A 16,113-nucleotide genomic window follows, 5' to 3' on the forward strand; every position below is an offset into this window, starting at 1 on the left:
GCAGGGAGGACAGGCAGAGGGAGAGAGAAGCAGAGGAGCCTGATGTGGAAATCGATCCCAGGACCCTGGGATCATGACCTGAGCTGAAGGCAGACGCTTAACCGACTGAGCCCCCCAGAGGCCCTCAACTGATGTGAGAGCAGGTAACTTCCTCCAGGTTGTTGAAAACCCTATGGCTTCATTCCCTTTAGAATCCTGACTCTAGAGGATAAAAATGCCGCACTTCAAAAAACAGTAGTCTTGCCTTTGCAAAATGGAAAAAGAAAAAAAAAAGAAAGAAAAATATCTAAGTCCATAGAAACCAAACACTTCCCAGGATTCTGTATTCTCTGCATTGTTTATTTTCACGGAACATGTCAACTTCCTGAAAAATAGCTCAGGCTGAGACCCTGAGTCTTTTAAGTGACAATGTCTCAAGAGGTTTGTGTCCAGCTCCCCCTGCAGTCCCAGGCACAGTGTCACTCGCAGCACAGAGGTACACAGCTGAGTCGCTCCCGTGGGCTGAGGGTTTCTTCAGGTGGAAGGAGGTTTCACTGTCCTTAAATTCAGCCTTGAAACCTTTGATGCCTTGAACCAGAGTGTTCCCTGATATGTACTGGAGGAGAAGCTGGAGGCCTTGGTTGGGGTACTGCACGAACCAGTAGAGATATGGCTGAAAAGAAGATGAGTAGTTCACCTCAGCTCCAGAGGGGATCCTTCAGAGACAGTGACGTGGGCATCAGGCTGGGTCACCGACCGGGCTCCGGTTCCTCCTGAAACATCAATGCTGAGTCAGTGAACTCCGCTGAAAGAAAAAGTCTATGTTCAGAGTCAGACCAGAACAATGTTTTCTTTGTGGACGAGGGAGTTAAATGGAATGTTACTCACTTAGGAACAGAAGCACCCCCAGCGTCAAGATGAACAGGAAGGTCATGGCTGAGCACTGAAGAAGCAGAGAGTTCCTTTCTGGGAAATTCCTCACAAATAAAATAAGTAAGATAAAATCTGGGGTACTTGAATCTAGATGGCTCGAGGTTGGGGAGGAACGATAGGGGATTTAGATTCCTTCTTCTTAGGGACTGTTAGGAAGAGATGCTCTCTGGGCAAAACTGTCTGCCCCCGGTGTCTGAGATTCTTTACATGTCACTGTCTAAAATTGCCACCAGAACACCTCTTTAAGCTGCAGGGAAAGAAGGTTTTTGTGGGCGTATTCTGAGCTTTTACAGAAAAACATTTCCAATTTGGGCAACAGCGCCCTCTAGGGGCCAAACAAAGCGAAGGACGCGTTCACATTTTTGTGAATCTTCCTCACAGGTTTATACAGTGTATATAGAATTACATTATTATGGGAGGGAAGGTAAATCATATGTATAAAAAGCACCAAAGTTTTAGTTGAGATGCAGAAAGCTGAAGGCGATTCATTTAATGGTACCAGTTGTCTTTATGGTCATCTACCACGACTGATCAAAAGGTGGGGGATACATCTTTTGGCAGCATAGAGGTTCAAGGGAGATATTGTGGAGTATGGGATGATAGCAGATTACAGAAACATAAAATATTTTCATGTACCATTTCATGTACAATTGATATTAAAAACCACTACTATGTGGAGACAACCTTCTGTGTGACTATGTGACTTTTACCAGCTATGCTCATCAGTCAAGCTATGTGACTAAGCAGGAAGATTGATCCAGAAGGGGAATTTACCAGATGGGTTATGATGGTTAATTTTGTGTCAACTTCACCGGCCTGAGGGATGGCCAGATAGCTGGTAAAACATTCTTTCTGCATATGTCTCTGAGGGTGTTTCCAGGAGAGATGAGCATTTGATTGGGTAGAATGAGTGCCAATCTGCTCTCACTGGTGTGGACAAGCATTGTGCAGCCCACTGGGCATCTGAGCGGAACAAAAGGGTGGAGGAAGAGCACATTCTCTCCCTCTTACCTCTTCTCTCTTTGTGAGCGGGAACACCCATCTTTTCTGCTGTCGTACAATGGGGGTCCTGGCTCTCAGGCCTTTGGACATGGACTCAATTATACCACTGGCTTTCCAGCTTGCAGATGGCAGGCTGTGGGACTTCTCGGCCTCTATTATGGGTGAGCCGATTCCTATAATAATTCTCCTTTTATATATATCTATATATCCCATTAATTTTCTCTGAAGAACCATGACTAATATAAGTGTCATAGGATAACAAACGGATGAAGTGAGATGAGACTACTAACACAAAGCAGCTGAAGAAATATGCCATGGAGAATGCTGGATGGGAAGGAAGAGAACATAGAAGATGAGACAGAGTACAGGAAGGCGATGGAGGACCAGATGTTATTAAAGAACAGATTTGGTGGGACTAACTAAATGAGAGAAACCAAAACACGTGATTGTCATCTGGCAAAGTAGGACTTCAGAGATGGAAAAGTTCTGGCCGATGACTAGTGGCATGACTAGCTTATTTGACATCTGGATCAAATAAAGTTTAAGACTCTTCTCTACACAAAAATGTTTAGTCATTTTGGTATATTTGGGAGAAGGCTTATTTTCTTGATGAGTTCTGTAGTTTTAATGTAAACAATTAACAATTTAATAAAGAAGGTATTTTGATTTTTAAAATATTACTCAAATTCAATAAATGATTCATCTGTGTCTTAAATTTGCACTTAAAAAATTACCCCTTATAGTGTTCACTCTGTTTTATATTTTAAACACAAATGGAAACTACAAATGTTCTCATGAATAACAAAACTCAATACTATGCTTCTCTCTGCAACAATTGTACTATTATTGTTTGTTTCAAATCTCTTTAAATGCAGGTTTAGAAATTTGAACTGCAGGAAAAGCAAGCTTAAAGAATTACATAATGTTATGAACTTGTTCTGAAAATTAAATGCATGAACTTTCACTACTGGGAACATGGAATAGATGTACTTTTCTCTAAGTCCTGTATGATTAAAACCCCTGGACATTATGAACAAAGTAAAAAAAAAAGTGGACAGAAGAAATGCTACCAACTAGGGACTTTGAGACCTGAGAAAAAACAATATGGTGAGTTTCTTGGGTTTTTCTTTTTGTCTCATTCCATATTTGGATCTGAGGAAGCTGACAATCAGGAAACACCCCTGGGCTCAGTCAGGAAGCCCTGCAGCGCAGCTCTCTCTTGAGCTCACCCACTCTCCTATCTTGAGTGTGTACTTCTCACTTTAATAAACTTCCCCACTCGGGGCGCCTGGGTGGGTGGCTCAGTGGATTATGCATCTGCCTTCAGCTCAGGTCATGATTACAAGGTCCTGAAAATAAATAAATAAATATTTGAGAGAGGCAGAGTGAGAGAACACAAGCAGGGGGAGTGGCAGCAGAGGGAGAAAGGAGAAGCAAGCTCCCTGCTAAGCAGGGGGCCTGATGCAGGACTCGATCCCAGGACCCTGGGATCATGACCTGAGCTGAAGGCAGAGGCTTAATGGACTGAGCCACCCAGGCACCCAATAAATAAAAATCTTAAAAACAAAACAAAACAAACAAACCAAAAAAAGGACTTCCCAGCTTGTGTTACTCAAAACAAACAAACAACAAACAAACTAAAACAAAAACGAAACCCTCAAAGCAGATCTCATCCTTGAACCAGTTACTATCTACACGGAATTGTGCTAATTATCAAGACTTAGCCACAAGCCTCCACCTTCACCAGTAACTGTATCTGGATCCAGCTGTCATCATTGTTGCACATTTGAATCCAGGACAACTGGGGGAAAAAAACGAGAGAGAAACACAAGCTTCAGTGTTTGGGAACCACCTAAGGAGGCCTGATTTAATTGCCTGAGATGGACCAGGTATCAATGCTCTTTTAAGCCCCAAGATTGTTCCAGTGGGCTCTCAAGGTTGAGAACCCTGGTCAAAAGGGACTCAGTCCACTGATCAGCCTGGACTCCATCGCTAGAGCCAACATTAGAACCTCCCCTAAACCATGTACCCTAAAAGTGGAAGAAGAGTTATGCCTCAAAGCAAATATCAGGTGTAATTACTAAAAAAAGCAGGGATGGGTCCTTGCTGGCAAAACAGACATCTTCTACTACACAGGCCACAGACCTTACCTTCACGCTTACTGCCAATCACTCCGTTGCAAACCTTGCCAAATTCTCAACACCCTAAAGGGAACATCATGGTTCTTCTAGGTGAAAATGTCTAAATATTACAGAGCGTATTACTTTTAAAAGACCTTTCAAAAAAGCCTGCTTTCTCCAGTCAAAGGACCAGAAAAGAGTCTTGTTTAGCAAGACAGAAAATATTTAGAGGATACAAACTGAGGGCTTCAGAGGGGAGGGGGGTGGGGGAATGGGATAGACTGGTGATGGGTAGTAAGGAGGGCACGTATTGCATGGTGCACTGGGTGTTATACGCAACTAATGAATCATCGAACTTTACATCAAAAACCAGGGGTGTACTGTATGGTGACTAACATAATATAATAAAAAATATTTTTTTAAAAAAAGAAAATATTTAGAGGATAAGCGTTGTAAACTAGCCAAACACCACAGAAAAAAACGTGACCCCACGCACACCGACACAATCAAATACCAAGTGGGGAGCCTAGATTTTGCTTTGCAAACACAAAGAGGCAACTTTAGTGTCTCTATTGATGTCAGAGAAAGACAAATAGAGAATGGGAACTTTAATTCCGGCCTTCTGGCAATGAGCTTTACTCTGTTCTTTAGGTGTGAGTGGAGACTCTGGGGGGAGCCTGGATTTCCACCAGCACTGGGAGCAATGAATTGCCTTTCCCTTTCCCCACAGGAGTGCTCTCATAGAGACATAGTACAGGCCAGGACTTTCACTATTGCCCCATAGTAACAAGGCCACCTCCACAGTGTCAGAGGAGGCCATGTGGGGAGCCAGACGGTCAGCTCCCACCCAGCAGTAATGAGGTGCACTGTCTTCCCTGGGTGTCAAGAAGGCTGAATGGTGAACCTGAATTTTTACTTCCACCTGGCGATAATGAGGGGGCACTTTCTCTTCCCCTGACATAGTGATGTCAGAAACATCCATCTAATATGACAGGTTTCAATAAGCTCCACGGTCTCTCAACGTAATACTCAAAATATCCTGGCTGCAACTACACCAACACGTAGCTCATGCAGAAGTTAGAATTATATGACGAGGGTTTTCAAACAGCCATCATAAAAAATGCTTCAACAAGCACCCATAAACATGTTCAAAAGAAATTTGAAAACAAAAAGAGGGCGCCTGGGTGGTTCAGTGGGATGAGCGTCTGCCTTCAGCTGGAATTGTGATCCTGGGGTCCTGGGATCGAGTTCCACATGGGTGGGGGGGGGTCCCTGATCAGCAGGGAGTCTGTTTCTCCCTCTATCCCTCCCCCCTGCTCGTGATCTCTCTCTCTCTCTAATAAATAAATAAAACCTTCTTTTTTTTAAAGAAAGACTCAACAAAGAAATATAAGGAGGAACTAAATGGAAGTTTTAGGACTGAAAATAAAAAGCAAAATAAAAAACTCAGTGGATGAGCACAGCAGCAGAATGGATGGGTCAGAGGAGAGAATCAATGACCGAGAAGATAAAACTATAGAAACTTCCCATTTGAGGAACAAAAGAAAAACACACTGAAAAAAGTGATCAAAGCCTCAGCGACCTGTAGGTCTAGGCCAAAGGTCCAATATTTGAATTATTAGAATTGCAGGAAAAACTTCAAAAAAACAAAAAACCAAACATAACCCAATTATAACTGTCTATAGGAAACTCATTTTATTTATTTTTATTTTTTAAAAGATTTTATTTATTTATTTGACAGAGAGAGAGACAGAGAGGGAACACAAGCAGGGGGAGTGGGAGAGGGAGAAGCAGGCTTCCTGCGGAGCAGGAAGCCCGATGTGGGCCTCGATCCCAGGACCCTGGGATCATGACCTGAGCCGAAGGCAGGCGCTTAACGGCTGAGCCACCCAGGCACCCCAAGGAAACTCATTTTAATTGACACAGGCATGTTGAAAGTAAAAGGATGGAAAAAGATATATCATATGAACATTAATCAAAGGAAAGGAGTAATGGCTATATTAATATCAGGTAAAGTAGATAGACTTCTGAACAAAGAAAATTACCAGGAACAGAGAGGAACCTTCCATACTGATAAAAAGGATGAATTGCCAAGAAGACATAGCAATCCTAAATGTGTGTGCACCCACCAAGAGAGCTGAAAAATAAGGAGAACAAAAACTGACAGGACTAAAGGGAGAAATAGACAAATCTAGAATTATTGTTAGAGACTTTAATACTCCTCTCTCCACAAGTGACAGAACAACTAGAAAATCAGCAAGGACATAGAAGAACTGAACAACACCACAAACCAGCAGGATCTAACAGCCAGCTGTACCCATCGACACCCCACCCAGTGACAGCAGAACACACATTGGTTTCAGGTGTCCATGAAATACATGCCAAGTAAGACCACGTCTTGAGCCAGAAACCAAACTTCAACAAGCATAATGTAGAAGAATTAAAATCATAAAGAGTGTGTTTTCTGACCACAAGAGAATAAAACTATAAATAAGTAACAGAAAGATAACAGGAAAATCTGCGAATACTTAACAACTAAACAACACACTTCTTAATCTAAGGGTCACAAAGAATGTCTCAAAGGAAATCACATGTATATTGGCCTGAGTGGAAATGAAAATACAACGTATCCAAATTTGTGGGACATAGCCAAAGTAGTGCTGAGAGGGAAATTTATAGCACTAAACGCGAATATTAGAAAAGAATGAAAGGCTCAAATCAATCATCTAAGGGGTCGCCTCAAAAACCCAGAAAAAGAAAACAACAATCAATCCAAAACAAGTGTAAGGAAGGAAATAATAAAGGCGGAACTCAATGAAATAGAAAAATGGAAAATCAGTAGAGAAAATCAATAAAACAAAGAGCTGGTTCTTTAAAAAGATCAGTGAAACTGACAAACTTCTAGCAAAACAAGGAAAACATGGAGAAGATGTAGCAGGATAGCTAGAAGTGGGGCATCCTATGTGACCGGGTGGTGGTGAATATCTGCCCTTCTCCAGCTGGTCCTGAGTTGGACAGACCTCCAAAACAGTACGCTGAGTGAGAGGAGGCAGTGTGATTCCCTTTATATGAAATGAACAGAATAGGAAACCCACAGAGACAGAAAGCCGGCTACCAGGGGCTGCGGGAGGGGAGGGGGTGAGTAACCACTTAGTGGGTATGTGGTTTCCTTTTGGGGTGATGACGAGGTTTGGAAACTAGGCAGAGGTGCTGGTTACACAACACTGTGAATGTACTAGATGCCACTTAATGGTTCATTTTAAAAGAGTGAATTGTATGGCATGTGAATTAATCTCAGTAAAGCTATTATTTAAATTTAAATTGATAAAAAACTAAAGGCCAAATTTAACTTCTGATACATATGTGTATGTATGTATATGTGTATACGTGTGTACACATTCATATATACGTGTGCGTGTATATGTATAGATTCAACATACAGATGAGGTTTTGCATATTTCATTGCTTCTATCTGGGGAGTCAATTTAGAAAACGCCTTGATGGAGAAAGGCTCCCCAGCTTCAAGACAGGACACGTGGTTGGAGTCCCAGCTGCAGAGTTTAGGTATTGGTGACAGGAGCCGGTTGGGCACTATGCCTCACTGCACAGAGGTAGGTGGCCGAGTCGTTGGGCTGAGAAGCTGCAATGTACAGAACAATCTGTCTTGTCGATGTATCCAAGGAGACTTTAATTCTTCCATTTGTTTGTTCTCTCTGATTTGACTGAATTAGCAGCAGGAATGTGAGCCCTTGCCCAGGGTCCTGCCTAAACCACTGAAGGGAATAAAGAGTGCCATCCGTGTAACTGCAGTTGACAACCATGCTGTCCCGCTCGCGGACATTCAGAGCTTCAGGACTCTGCTTCACTTCCTGTTGACTGCTCACCCCTGTCCAGAAAGAGAACACGACAGACGGACTGGTTAGTGGCTATCTCTTTGGAAATTACTTTTGATTTTGCTTTTCAATCTACACAAAACATCACACTGGTACAACTCCCTATCTTTCTTTCTCTTCCCCGAGGAGAAATGCCCTGGGGTCCGTCTGTTCTTTGCCCATTTCCAAATCCCTTTCACTCACAGTCTAGTTGCAACCAAAGGATGAGCAAGCCCAGGGATTTGTCCATTCTTTCTGCCACTTAGAGTCACTGAGAACTTGTTCTTGTGTCTCAAATACTGACAAGGGCTCACAAGATAAAGAATCTGCTTTGCTACCGCATGTGTTCAAACATCTACCGGAAACAGCGTCAGCCCAGCCAATCAGAGAAAGGTCCCACGCTCACACGCAGCACACATGCGCGCAGGCACTCCCGCCGCCCCCCACATACTGATTTGCAAATAGTAGGAGGTAGAAATGGAAACACTGCCATCTGAGGACCCACCCCAGCATTGCCAGAGAAATACTTCTCTCTCCTCCTGAATGACAACAAAGTTTTAAATACCGTGTAGATGCAACATATCCATGCATAGAGAAAAACGTAGAGTACAAATGCTTATAGCAGAAAAGAAACCTGAGTTTTTACTATCCAGCTGCTTTCTTCAGATTCCTAGAACTGCTCCCTCCTCTTGTCACTCAGCCCTAAAGTGCTGACTTTCCTCAGCTCGCACTTCTTGAAAAGTCCCTTTATATCGTTTCTCACCCATCAGGTAAGAGGTAAGAGAACAGACACACCAGCTGAGTCACTGCCCCTCGCTTGGCGGCTGTCATGCTGGGGAACTCCAGGCCTCTACTCAGCCGGCGAGATGGTAGCTTCTGGGCTGACACCCCTCCCTGGTTTAGTGATGTCCCTGGAGCCAGGGTAAACACGTGACAGAGGCATCCACTTTCAACCTAGGGGGTCTCTTGAGAGCATTTATGAATTTTAAACTCCAAGAGGGTGAGTCTGAAGGAGGAGAATAAGAACCTTAAGGACAGCATCCTCCCAGAATCCTTCTCTTACTGTGTTTTCACAACCCAAGAGAAAGAATATACCTTTTCAGTAACCTGATGGTCTGGGGAAACTCAGAGGATTTTTCTTTACATTCAGGAAACCACCAAGTACGATACATGAGAGGACCGAGAAAGCCCATCTAAATGACAAGAACAAGCAAATGAGACTCAGATGCAGAAAGCGACTGCTCAAAGTGACTGGAGAGGTGAAGGTCAGAGCCAAGTTCTCTGATTCTCTGGTCTCCTAAAATACCTCCAGGGGTCATGCATCTCTAGGAGGGCATTTAGAGACTTCACGTGTTGGTATAAAGAAAACCAGAAACCTGGAATTGCACCCCCTTTTATATTCCACAAACCCTGCTCAAAACCCGCCTTCCCCATTCTCTGCGTGTGTGTTTCATGGTCAGGCACAGTTGACCTACAGAGGAGGACAGAAAGGAGGGAGAGAGGAAAGGCTCTTGTAGGAAAGAAGGAGAGAGTGACCTTGAAAACTTGTTCCTGTTATCTTCCCAAATTTAAGAAAACTGAAATAGATTGAGTAAAATAATTTCCTTCCCACCCTCCCCCCAAAATTCTACTTTTCTCTATCACTACAAAAAACTGACAAAAATAGATTATTTATTTATGCTTGAAAATAGCATAGCCACTTCCCGTCTTCCTCTGTCATCCTATTTTGAGTGGAAAGAAAACCTTTCATAATGGGTTGGGACAAGGCCAGGAATCACCGAATGTTGGAAGCTGTGCACAGACTGTTCTGCTTATAATGAAGAGAACAAAATATATCATTTGTCACAGTTCTGCAAAACCTCAATATTGAATGCTAGCCAAACACCCCCTCCCCCAACTGATCAGGGATGCTATTGACAATAGAGCATCCATCCCCCTCTTGTGACTAGACTCACGAAGGCCTTCTTTCCCTCCCCGGGCGAGTCCACAAACCTGCTTTAGTAAAGCTGCTTTATAGACATGGAGGAGAATTGCTGAGATATGTTTATGGTGTTAAAGAAAGGATGTCAATTTTGGTCATTCGTGGTTTCAGAATGATCGCCACGTGGGACAGGACAACTTTTGCAATATTAAGAGCTTTTGCTTGTTTTTCATTGTTAAAAAAACCACATGATCTTTTTTCCCTTCAGGCAGTGGGGTAATTGTTGGCTCATCACTTCGAGGGTAGAATGTACAGCTGGAAAAAGAAAATACAGCTGATTTTCCTGCCATTTTATTTCAAAAGTTTCAGCCCTATAGGCAAATGAAAGGATCTGACATCACCTACAGATTTAGGGGACCATACGATGATATAATGCAAGTTTACCTACCAAGACGTAATCAACATTTTCCAGGTGGAGCAAAGTGGGGAGGAAAGAGTATCAAAAACAAACAAAGAGGCTTAAAGTATTGATGGTGCTTTGGAGGGACGCTGGACCTTATTCCCTTAAAGACATCATGGAAACAAAATGGCAAAACCTCTGGGCCATTTTCAGTTATTAAACAAATCTCAGTGCCGCCCTGTTTATGTCTTCCATTGATTGCCATCTCTCCTTGGCTCTCTGAACTTGAGTCTTGATCCGTGGCTGGTGGATGCTTAAGGCTTCTTGGTCCCTAGTGAGGTCAGCTTGGCTGCTCTGTTCACCTCCTTCTCCTTTTTCCTAGATGGTCTCTGTGGGGTGGGCTTCCCCAAGAGAGAGCACCAGGGGACCTGGAGGGACCTCCTCAAGGCTGGCTTCTCCCCTCCCGGCTGGTCCCTTCGCAGAGGTTCCCACTCCGGGATGTTCTCCTCAGCTTCTGGCTCTCTCTTCTCTCCTGCCTGGAACACTGGTGGGACAGCTCAAGCCCTGCTGGCTTCAGAGGAGCCACTTGCCCAGAGAACCCTCGCTCTTCCTCACCATGCCTAATGGAGAAACCCAGGCAGCCAGTTGCCACCCCTCCCCACTCCACCATCTTTCTCCAATTTCCTCGTCTTCTGTTTAAGCAGGTGTAAAAAGAGATCACAATCTGCTTCAGAAGCAGATATCCAAAGACAGAATGCCACACAATTGTCCCTTTTATTCAGGTCACTTTACCTTTAAAAGTCATTTGCAGGGAGGATATTGACTTCTCAGGTGGCTTTTGGGGAAAGGGGAACAGTTTTGTCTTCTCTTGGCTCCTCCCACTCCGCACATCAGCTAAGGGGGTGAAGATTGGAGGTTGGGGGATATAGAGCCTGTTTGCTCACTTTTTCATAAATCCTAGAGGGAGTGTCTGGCTGTGAGCCTTTCTTAATGGAAAATGGTGGATGCTTAAGGCTTCTTGGTCCCTAGTTTTGGGCCCTGGTTGCCAAATTTGTGACAATGGAAAATGCCTTCCAGTAATCCTATTCATCTAACTGGAAAGAGAATATTTAATTCTATGGGTGATTCTTTATTTTTTTAGGTTTTATTTATTTTAGAGAGAGAGAGTGCAAGTAGGGGGAGGGGCAGAGGAAGAGGGAGGGAGAGAATCTCAAGCAGACTCTGCGCTGAATGGAGCCCCATGTGGGGCTTTATTTCACCATGCTGAGATCACGACTTGAGCCTAAACCAAGAGTCTGAGGTTTAACCAACTGTGCCAGCCAGGCATCCCTAGATGATTCTAAATAAAAGTTTCTAATACTTCAAAAAAACAACATGAAAATATGTACACATACAGTCCCATAACTACATGTTACATAATATATAACTATATCTCATAATTATATATTCTATAATATATATCCCATAATTATATATTATATAACTATATAGCTCTATAAATACGGTATGGATTATAAATATACAAATAAATATATGTTATATATTCCAACAATATTAGGAATATTAAGAATGTTCCATTAATATTAGGTAAGTTTGGGGGACAAGATTAAGTAAGAGACTTCATAGTAACCAAAATTCACCATAAATATTGGAAAAGGAAAGCCTGGCTATGAGGATGTGGCAGAAGATTAAACATGGTCATAAATGGTTATGAGTCATCTTGTGGTCTCCACTGGAAATTATTAGGAGAACTCTAAAGGCAGAGAGTAGAGAACTATGGTGCTATATTCTGCAGCAAGCAGATCTGTACCAGTGTTGTAACCAGCTTTCTTCAATATGAAGTTAAGATGTTGGGGCGCCTGGGTACTGCAGTCGTTAGGCATCTGCCTTTAGCTCAGGGCGTGATCCCGGCATTCTGGGATCGAGTCCCACATCGGGCTCCTCCGCTGGGAGCCTGCTTCTTCCTCTCCCACTCCCCCTGCTTGTGTTCCCTCTCTCGCTGGCTGTCTCTTTCTCTGTCAAATAAATAAATAAAAAATCTTAAAAAAAAAGGTGTTGTAAAGAATCCAGAGAGAGTAAAAAGATTAATTAAAATAAGCTAAATACAATACACTTAAATTTTGGAAGAGAGGAGAAAATATTAAGGGATAATTGACTTATGGCCTTTAACATATAGGAAGATTTTAATTTTAGAATTTAATTTTTATTTTAATTTTTAATTAAAAATGAAGAATGTGGCTGGGTGGCTCAGTCAGTTAAGCGTCTGACTCTTGATTTCAGCTCAGGTCATGATCTCAAGGTTGTGAGATCAAGCCAGGAGTTAGGCTCTGTGCTCTGTGCGGAGTCTGCTGGAGATTCTCTCTCACCCTCTCCCTCTGCCCCCCCAATACATAATTAAATCTTAAAACAAATAAAGAACAAATAAACTTTTATCCGTGTTGGAGAGTGGAATAAGTTGTTCTGGCCTTTTTTCTGGTTAACTCTATAACCCAAAACCTTGTCTATCTTTTACTCCTCTCTGCTGCTTTTCAAACCATGGATAAATTTCTTTTTGCTGTTGAAAAAAAAATACTACCTTATTATCGTTAAAAAGGAAGTTTTCTACTAACTAAAACAGGATATGGCTTAACCAGAAATAAGGTGTGCGTTGCATTCAGGCATGCCACGGTGGGGCTTGAGGGTCCCTCAGCACCTCCCATCTGCGTTAACCCCCAACACTGGCAGGTCTGAGTCACCCATCCTCCTGAAAGGCAGCAGCCTCCCAACGGCCCTGGTTTTCAAAGTAAGATTTCCAGTCACTTGAGCCCAAATCATCAGTAACTCACTAAAAAGTGGCCCCCGACCTCATGCCAGACCTATTGACTCAGGACCTATTGATCAGAATGGGATCTGCGCTTTTGAAATAACGTCTTCATGTGATTCCTAAACGTCCAGAAGATTTGAGAAGTATTGTCCAGCTGGTTCGCTCACGAGTTCTTATTTTTCGATCTCCTGTCACGGTGCCCACACCATTTTCCTTTATCTCAGCTATTCCTTCATCTTTCAACCCACTTAAGCCTCAGTTTCCTTATCTGAGGATGTGTTAACATTACTTCACTGTTTTTTGGATTCTGAAATGAATGAGTGGAGTGCTGGGCAATGCACTTGGTATATGCTAAGGAGTCAATAAATGATAATAAAGGCAATAATGGTCACAATGGGGACGGCAAAATGAGGGTGGGTCAAAACAAGAATCCCAAGATTATTTACTGATCTCTTGACCTGAGAACGTTGGGTAAACTGTAAAGCTATAAACCCAACGGGCTAAAACGGAACAAAACCAGGTGATGTGGATAAAAGAATACTTCTGTCTCTCTCCCCAAATCAGGAAGCTTCCATTTACGTTTCCTTATTTCTAGGCCTTCCCCCACCCCCTCCCCACAAGGAAGGGATGGGACAGATGATTCTGTTGTTCAGAGTCCATTTATGAGGAGGAGATTAGTCATTGGTCTAACTTAAAAGGCAGGTCTCCAGACACTCATTCTGTTTGTATCTTTTGCATTTTTCAATCTTTGCCAACCTGTAATAATAAGCAGATCTCAGTGTTTCCGGGAAGCTGGCCCTGCCACAAAGGCTGGCAAATAAGGCAAGGAAAATAGATAATAAAGACTGCAAGTAAAGAAATAAAACTTCCTTCATTTGCAGGTAGCATGATTATGGAGACAGAAAATCCAAACAAATTCACAAACAACTAGAATTAACCACGACATTTGTCAAGTTCAGTGACTATAAGGTCAATGTATAAAAACCAGTGCTATGTCTGTACACCAGCAACAATTGGAAAATAACATCTAAAAAATTGCACGGGATCTCTATGCATGGATGTAAATCGACATAGGGAGTGCAAGATCACGAAAGTAAAAATTACAACAAGTGCTTAGAGAAATGGAAGGTGACCTAAATAAATTGACCGTCTATATTTATGACATGAAACTCAAAATGGCTAAGATATCGATTCTCCCCAAAACAATCTCATAGATGTAATGAAAAATCAATCAAAATTGCAACAGAAATTTTGTGGACATTGAAAAGGATTTAGAATTTAGGAATCGGTTCTAAAGTTTGTGTGGAATTGCAAAGGACCTACGGTAGATAAAATAATATGGAGAAGAACAAAGATGAAGGAAAAACACAATGAGTTTCAAATCTTACTATAAAACTACATTAATAAACACATTATCATACAGGTGGAATGATGGTAGTGCAGGAATAGACCTACATATGTATGGTCACTTGATATGTGACAAAAATGCTTCTGCAATTCTAGGAAAGAAAGGATGATCTTTTCACTTAATGGTTATGAGCAATTGGAACCTTGACACCTATTGCATATTATCACAAATATTGGCATGAGGTCGAATAGGGTCCTAAATGAAAACAAAAACAAAAACAAAAACGTCCATGCCTTGAAGCAGGCAAAGATTTTTCAACAGGGCACACACAAAAAATATTAATCAATACAGGAAAAAATGATTAGCTGGACTTTATTAAAACTAGGAACTTCTCTACATCGAAGGACATCATTATGAAATTGAACAGCCAAGCAATGGATTAGGAGATAATTCACAGTACAAAATTTTAACAGGAGCCCATAGCCAGAATATATAAAGAATGCATGCATGTGGGTAATAAACATATAATGGGCAAAAGGACTTGAATAGATACTGGACACAAGAGAATTTCCAGATGGCTAATGAGCATATGAAAAGGTGTTCAGCATCATTATTCCTCAGGAAAAACAAATTAAAACCATAATTTTATGGGATACCACTATACATTACCAGAATGGCTTAAATTAAAAACAAAACAAAAACTCATACCACTTTTTGGTGAGAATATGGAGTAACTGGAACTTTCATACATTGCTCATAAGATTTTGAGTTGGTTCAATCCTTTAGAAAAATGTTTACCAACAGCCACTAAAGCTAAATATATGCCTACTCTATGACCCAATAAATCCATTCCAGGACTGGAGTATGTGGAGGAGTGGGGCCCAAAAACGGTGCTATTTGATTTTGTAAATATATGAAGTATGATCTTGGTAAAAAAAAAAGAACACTTATTTTTAAAAAGAAAGGAAGAGAGACCGCTGAGAATTTCAGACAAGATGAGGACTGGATAGGGGCGCCTGAGTGGCTCAGTCATTAAGCGTCTGCCTTCAGCTCAGGTCATGATCCCAGGGTCCTGGGATCGAGCCCTGCGTTGGGCTCTCTGCTCAGCAGGAAGCCTGCTTCTCCCTTTCCCTCTGCTTGTGTTCCCTCTTTCCCTGTGTCTCTCTCTCTGTCAAATAAATAAAATCTTAAAAAAAAAAAGATGAGGACTGGATAAAGTAACCATCCATTGGTTTTATCAACACCACAGCCAGGGGAGTGAAGGCAAAAGATTCTGTTGGAGTGACGCTAACAGAGGCCAGACTCCGGTGGAGGTGAAGAATGGGCGTTGAGGAAATGGACACAGTGCGTACAGATAATTCTTTTCATTAATTTGGTGCTTAAGGAGAAGGGAATGTAGAAATATGGCTGGTGGAGATGTGGGCTTCAAGAAGACTGTATTAAAATGGGAAAGATTCACTTATTAGAGATTAGACCAGATTACTATAAGAGAATGGAAAACACTTTTAAAAAAATTTTCTGGGAAGAGTGTGTATTCCTGGGCAGTCTCTTTTCAAGTGACCCCAAACAAGAACCCAAGGCTGTCTATAGCACAGCTATGCCTTCTGTATCCATGGGATGGAAGCTCTGGGCTGTTAGGAAGAGCAGACTGATGCAGGAACACAAAAAGGGGACTGTCCAGGAGACCAGGACAGAATGAGCAGAAATCTGTGCCATCTAGCTGTGTCACAAGATT

At 42.1% G+C, this 16,113-nt stretch overlaps 1 pseudogene; it reads right to left on the reverse strand.

Annotated features, from left to right (window-relative positions):
- Positions 1-376: 376 nt before the first annotated feature.
- On the reverse strand, positions 377-913 carry LOC130542288 (T cell receptor alpha variable 8-4-like; annotated as a pseudogene).
- Between the last annotated feature and the right edge of the window lie 15,200 nt (positions 914-16,113).

This window comes from Ursus arctos, unplaced genomic scaffold, assembly GCF_023065955.2.
Source record: "Ursus arctos isolate Adak ecotype North America unplaced genomic scaffold, UrsArc2.0 scaffold_32, whole genome shotgun sequence".
In the NCBI taxonomy this organism is placed as follows: Eukaryota; Metazoa; Chordata; class Mammalia; order Carnivora; family Ursidae; genus Ursus; species Ursus arctos.